The sequence below is a fragment of the Corvus brachyrhynchos genome, unplaced genomic scaffold, assembly GCF_000691975.1.
Source record: "Corvus brachyrhynchos isolate BGI_N302 unplaced genomic scaffold, ASM69197v1 scaffold544, whole genome shotgun sequence".
Lineage (NCBI taxonomy): Eukaryota > Metazoa > Chordata > Aves > Passeriformes > Corvidae > Corvus > Corvus brachyrhynchos.
This window is the reverse complement of record NW_008238325.1, coordinates 1958768-1965771: the sequence shown is the minus strand read 5'-3', so window position 1 is coordinate 1965771 and position 7004 is coordinate 1958768. Positions and strand designations below refer to the sequence as shown.

Genomic DNA, 7004 nt, shown 5'->3' with positions numbered 1-7004 from the left:
ACTCCAGAGCCCTCTGCAGATGGCAACAGCTCCCCAGCCCCGCGCTCCTCGCCCGGGATTCCTCCGAGCTCCTCCCAGCTCCTCGGATGGAATAATTGATAATATTATACGTAATAATATTATGGCGTCGTCAGAAACCAAAATAATAAACAATGATATCAAATCATGAAGTAATATTATAATATTAAAGATAATACAATCACAGAATGAAAAAAAAGTAAAGTCGATTATCGGGCTGTGTGATTATGGAGGAGTTGGTGCCCCTAAATTGGGAATGTGGGGCCGTGTAATCCCACCCAAAATTCCCGGTGGGCTCAGGGAACCCTTCTGATCTCCTTCTTCATCCCCCAGGCACTTCCCAGCACGGGATGGGACAATGCAGAGAGAGATGCCTGTTGAAAATGCAGATTTTATTCAATTCCCAATGCTTAATTTTCCCTTTACAGCAGCTTTGAACTGACAAAAAGCAGGGTTGGGTGGGATATTGGGATGAAATTCCTCCCCGTGAGGATGGGGAGGCCCTGGCAGAGGTTGCCCAGAGAAGCTGTGAATTTTTTTGCTATTTTTGGTGTTTGGGGGTTGGTTTTTTGCTTAAATAAAGGGCAGGGGCTGGCTGCTCCTGGCAGTAAGAGAGGCATAAGGAGAGAGGAGGACTCTGAGAGGGAAAGGAGAGGAAGGAAACCGGGATAGGGCGGAAAGGAGACACAAAACCTTTGGCTGAATCTGATGGCAGTGGAAGCAGGGAGGAAAGGCAGGCCAAGGGCACAGGGGGAAAGTGAAAATGAAAGGAGAAATGGAGTTGTAGCTTCAGGTACTCGTTCAGCTGCTCAGGAAAATATGGATTTTTCTCTATATAATTTATATAGATATCATGCTAGATATATGTTTTACTCTTTATTTATTTGCCCCACCATGTGGTTTGCAAAAGTGATGGCCAGAAAATCAGCTTCTCCCCTCCAAATGGCATCCAGCGACCCCCAGGGGAGTGGATACATCCCAGCCACAACAAATATCCCTGCAGTTTCTCTGCAAAAACACCACCCTGATCACCAGGGATGCATCCCAACGCCTCCATCCACATCCTGCAGCATCTCTGATCCCATAATTGTGTCCAGGCCTGCTCACAAGGAACTCGAGCTGGGTTTGATTTCCCCTGACTCCTCTGCAGCCAGGCTTTTGTCTGGCACTGGGACCAGGAGCATCCCCCCCAGATCAGCACTGGGGACGTTGTGTTGTCCCTCAGAGGAATAATTACAAACATCCAACCTCCCCTTTGGGCTGAAAGAACCAAAATTGTGTCACTGGGGCTCCTGCTGCACACAAATGGGGCAACAGCCTGGTCTGGTGATTATGCCACGTATTTCTGATGGATATTCACTGTTTTTACCCCATTCTGCTCCTCATTGTATCATCCTGGAGCTCCAAAAGGTGACAGGAATTGCAGGAGCCACCAAATATTTTGCTGCAACTCAGTGAGTGGCACAGGGAGGGAGGAGGATGCTCTGATGTCTCTCCCTGGACTCCCCACAGCCCTGAGCTCAGAGTCACTGCAGATTATTTATTATTTGGCATTTTTTGGTGGTTTGGTTGATTGGTGTGGAACAGGGGGGTCTGAGGCCATCAACCACCCCCAGCCCAGCTCTGCAGCCCCTGATCCCCTCAGCCTGGGGGACACAACTTCAGAGCCACCCCCTCAGTGCACAGCATTTCACCAGCAAGCTGATTTCCAGCCCGATTTTTGGGATTTAAACATCACTGAGTGAAGCAACAAAGCCGCCTGAGCAGGAAGCCGGGGCTGGACACGGCAGATCTGCTCTTTGGGCTCGACAGGAGCCACCCACCTCCTTTTCCAGCAGGGAATATTTGCCCTTCTCCCGCCAGCCCACCAGTTTGTGCTGCCCAAAGGGGACACACCAGTGGGATGGAGGCCAGCAGGACCCCTGAGGTCTGAGGAGTGGATCCAGTGGGGCCATTCCAGAGGTTTTCCCTGTTTTCCATGCCGCCTCCGAGGCTGACACGGTTATTTAAGGAGCCTAAAAATAGCAGGGTCAAACCTCTCCTGCCCCTTCAGCATCCTCATCATCCCTTCTTGCATCTCCAGGGGATGCTTCCCTGTGGAACACACAGCCCCGTGCCTGCCTCACTCCTGGAAAAATAGCTGGAAGGGTTTTCTCCCCCCTTGTTTTTTTTTTTCATTTTCTCCCTTTTCCCCCCATTTTTTAACAGCCTCTTACCTGGGTGATGCCCCAAGCAGCCTCAGTTGGGGGTGTTGGAATTTCCCCCAGGAAAACCCTCTGGCTGCAGCCTGTTGCACAGGGAATCCAGGGAATTCAGGCTCCTGCAGACAAACTGGGGTGGGAATTGTTTCATTTGGTAAAAATAAAATCTCTTCAGAAAGAAGGGGAGAGCAAGAGGGGAATAGGAAAGAATTTGGTGCTCACTCCCTGCCCTGGGGTGTTGCCCCACTCTTACGAGCCCCACGAAAGCTGGGATCACCTGGAATTCCTGGTGGAATGTGTGGAATGGCAGGGAAGCAGCTGGGATGCAGCCAAGGTGACCTCCAGGAACACTGGGATCACCTGGAATTCCTGGTGGAATGTGTAGGACTGCAGGGAAGCAGCTGAGATGCAGCCAGGGTGACCTCCAGGAACACTGGGATCACCTGGAATTCCGGGTGGCACGGCAGGGAAGCAGCTGGGATGCAGCCAGGAGGGATCTGGCAGAGCATCCCGGGATGAGCAGCCCTGGCTGTGTCACACCAATCCTTTCACCTCCCGCTGCTCCGGCTGAGCCCGGGATGCTCCAGGGCAGCCGGGGCGGGCTCATCCCGCTGGGAATTGCTGCTCCTGACTCATGCGATTCGTGTGGGTGGCAGCAGGGATGGGAAAGAATCCGCTGCTATATTTAACCACAAATAATAGGAAGAGGTTGAGCTTTTGGGCCGAGTTGTAAATAACAGCGGGATGAAATCACGGCAGAAATCCACGCCTGGATCGTGGCAGCCTCCGGAGAACCGGCGTGACTAACAAGGAAAAATGTTGCTCCCTGGAAAACACAAAAAATTTCAAAATGAAAAAGGTTTTGGTTATTCCAGACCAACACGGGGCTCCTTCCAGCTGTGACAAATTGTCCTGTAGTGCCTTTTAGGATATTCCAGTGTTTCTGTGTCCAGCTGCTCCCACCCAGCCCTCTGTGGCCACTCAGCTCCTCCCTGGATCCCAGAGGGATTCCATATGGATGGTGTGGGATCAAGGCTTAATCCTGGAACCATTTTTAGGAGTTAAGATCATTCGATTCAAAGCAAAACCAGCAAATCATCCCTTGCAGGAGGAGATGCTCATTGTTTGTAACACCAAAAGCCTCAGCCAAAGTCATGGCATGAGAGGGAGCCTTTCCATGGAGTCAAGGGATTAAAATCCCAATTATGAGGAATTATTGCAAAGGGCAAACCAGTCTAACCCAATCTTTCTAACGCTTCTGTTTAGCAGAAGGAATAAAGAATATTTTCAGTGTCACATGCGAGCTGGAAGCCTGACAACCCATTGGTATCAATATCATTACCCTGTAATATTATCTTATTGTTGATATTCCCACCTTTTATGTACTGGAGAAAAGAAAATTGTTTGAAATAAATAAATATTTTATACATGAAATACAGAAATAAATGTCGAATGGATAGTAATGAATAAATTCTATTTGTTTATTTGATTTGATTATTGCAGAAAGCACATTTCATTTCTGGAGGACACCCAAACGTGTTAACAGCCTGGGAAGGAGTCAGAGTTGTCCAGGAGGGTTTCAGCCTTTCTCTCTCACTTTCCCTGGTTTTTAAACAGCCCAACAGCAAATATTTGCTGGCAGTGGGGATTTCTGGGCTGTGAGGTAATGGCTGCTTGAGTTTTTTTACATCTGCAGAGTCATCTCCTCGGGTTTGGAGCCTTATTGCAGTTACAGATGTGCTTGAGAAAGGGGAGGCACTGGAGCTCAGCTTTGGGGTTTAATTCCAGCAGTTCAGAGCTTTCCCTGAGCCCTGCTCCGAGCTCCCTGCTGATGGAAGGGCTTCCTTAGGAGCTTCTCTGGAAGTTTTTACAGGAGTATCAAGAACTATTTTGTTCTATTAAGAACTATTTAAGAATTATTTTGGCCTTGGAGGAGATTCCCACTGGGCTGTGTGTGATTATCATGGAATCCTGGAATGGTTTGGGTTGGAAGGGACCTTAAAGCCCATCCCATTCCTCCCCTGCCATGGGCAGGGACACCTTCCACTATCCCAGGCTGCTCCAACCTGGCCTTGGACACTGCCAGGGATGTGCCAGCCACAGATTTTCTGTCCAACCCCCAGTGCAGCAGCAATTTGCACCATAATTCCTATAAAAACCTCAATTATCACAAGGTTTGGGTCTAAGGGTATTAAAATATCATTGAAGCTGAGAGTGCTGAGCTCATTCCTATCACATCCAAAGCTGTGCTTCCCTCCACCAATCCATGGGATTTTTCCAGCTCCCAAACACGTGAGGCTTTCAAAGTCTTCCTAAAAGACAAACCTCAGGTCATCAGGATGTTTATTCCTAAGTAGTTTTCCCATATTTGAGGGGAAAAACACCTCAAAGGGAGTTCAGACGTGAAGCATCGCTGTGCCAAGAGCATCTTCTGGAGCAGGTTCCCGTGGGGAAGAGTTTGGAGCTCCCCAAATGCCAACGGTCCCGGGGACAATCACTCCATCAAATGGTTATTTTGCCGTGTCAGCACTTTGGCACCACCTGGAAGATGTGGATGATCTTAATGATCTGCTGCTCCAAAGGGATCGATGGCCTTCTGCAGGGGTCATTTGCAGGATCAATAGTTGTCCACCCCCTGTAAAACTGGAGAAAATCAACTTGAAAGCTCCTTCCCAGAAACGGCTCCGGATTTTACCTGACTCCAGGGAGTCTCCAAGTGGGTTTCCTACAGATTTTGGGATGGGGCAGGCAAGATGTGGTCACTAATGATGGGTTTATTCCTGCTCACAACTCCTGGTCCTGCCCCAGTGCTCTGCTGTGCTTGGGGGACAGAGAAATTCCAGGTTGGATGGAGCTGGGAGCCACCTGCTCTAGTGGAAGGTGTCCCTGCCCATGGAATCCTGATAGAATCAGAGATCCCTGCCTGCCACCACACTCCCACTCTGCAGAGATTTCCAAAATGTGGCAGCTGCACCACCCCAAATCCCCTAAACCCACAGAGGATGCAGCCCCTACATCCACGGCCACCCCAGGATGAATCCTCTGGCCCTGATTCCTCATAAGCCCCTATTCCTGCATTTTCCCAAGCCAGGCATGGGGCTGCTGGGGCTGGGGCAGCTGGAGTGAGCAGAGGTGGATGCCAGGACTGGAATTCTTATTCCCTCTTGCACCCTGCTCCCTCCAGCCACGGTTTTCCTTGTCTGATGGGACACGGAGCTGCTCCTGAGCCACTGCTGCAGGCTGAGCACCAAAGCCCAGCTCACGGCACACAGGGCCAGCCAAAACGTTGGCTTTAACAAGCTATCAACAGGATTTAATATTTCATGGAGCTCTGAGGGAGCCACAGCTGGTCAGAACTGCTGTTAAAAGGCTGAGCTCTATTAACGGCCGGGCGGCTTCGCCAGGCGCCTGCTGTTTACTCACAATTGGCCTTCAAAACACCACATCAGTTATTGTCAGGTCTGGAGGGAATGTGGCCTCTGGAGCTGCTGCTGGAGCTGCTGCAGAGCACCCCAAATCCTGCTGGCCACGGGCAGGGACGAGTCCCCAAAGCAAAGGGTCCCCCCTGTGCGAGGCGGCTGCTCCAGCAGCTCGGTCCTAAAGCAGCTGGGGCTGCACCCACTGCTGGCACCCTCCTGCCCTCTTTTCCCAGCCCCAGCCCCCTTCTGCAGGGAGAAATGCCCCAAAAGTGAGGAAACAGATGCAGAACAAATCCCTGAAATGCAGGGAGAAACTGCAGTTTCTCCTCGTTCGCCAGAAGCCCAGCACCACCAACCCTTCCTTCCTCAAACTCTGCATCACAGCTGAGAACTTGTCCCCTCCTTTTTTGGTCCTGAGCACTCCAAAATGTGTAATAGATACAATTACCCAAAACTGGGGCTGACAGCAGGGGGATGGCTTGCAGCTACCAGCAGCGAAATCATCACCAGTCGAGTAAACAGGACAAAGGAAACAAATTTACTCCACGTGATGGTCACGTAGGTGGGTCAGCAGCCGCCTATCAGATCTGGCAGGGTCACCTAAAAGGAAACCAAGCAGAAAAGGTCTGGTCAGCTTTTGCCATGTTTTATGTTAGTCAGTTTTTCCATGACTGGATGAGAGCTCCCTCTCCTCTCCCTTTTGCTGGAGTTTTGCAATTGAGCTGAAGGTAATCAGCAAAGCACACAGATGAGGGGCTGTGGTCACGGGGGTGGATTGGGACACCAGGAATGTCACTGCTGGGTGACACAGGGACCTGTGAAAAAAGCTTAATGGCAGGAATAAAAACCAACCTGCACAGGGCCCCAGTCTGTCACTGCCCACTCTGACACTGCTGCTGGCCTTTCTAAGCTGCAAAATCAGTGGTGGGCCCTGCACCTCGAGTTGCTCAGAGCTCAGGTATCCTCAGGTACCCTCCTGCCCTTGGCTCCTGCTCATCCCTGCACCCTCAGGTTCACTCTCACATCCTTGGCTCCTGCTCATCCCTGCACCCTCAGGCTCACTCTCACACCCTTGGCTCCTGCTCATCCCTGCACCCTCAGGTTCACTCTCACATCCTTGGCTCCTGCTCATCCCTGCACCCTCAGGTTCACTCTCACATCCTTGGCTCCTGCTCATCCCTGCACCCTCAGGTTCACTCTCACACCCTTGGCTCCTGCTCATCCCTGCACCCTCAGGTTCACTCTCACATCCTTGGCTCCTGCTCGTCCCTGCATCCCCGCGTTCCTCCCCGCTCCCGGGTACCGCTGACCCCCGTGCCCTCACGCACAGGTTACCCCTGCCAGGGCCCCCGCCCCACGCGGGGCT

The 7004-nt window shown here is 51.3% G+C and overlaps 1 long non-coding RNA gene across 1 annotated transcript; it reads right to left on the bottom strand.

Annotated features, from left to right (window-relative positions):
- Window positions 1-3686: 3686 nt before the first annotated feature.
- LOC108446769 lies at window positions 3687-6923 on the bottom strand. Its single transcript, XR_001862067.1, has 2 exons — window positions 6087-6923; window positions 3687-4862 (listed from the first exon to the last, which is right to left on the bottom strand). It is a non-coding gene; the product is annotated as an uncharacterized LOC108446769 (long non-coding RNA).
- Between the last annotated feature and the right edge of the window lie 81 nt (window positions 6924-7004).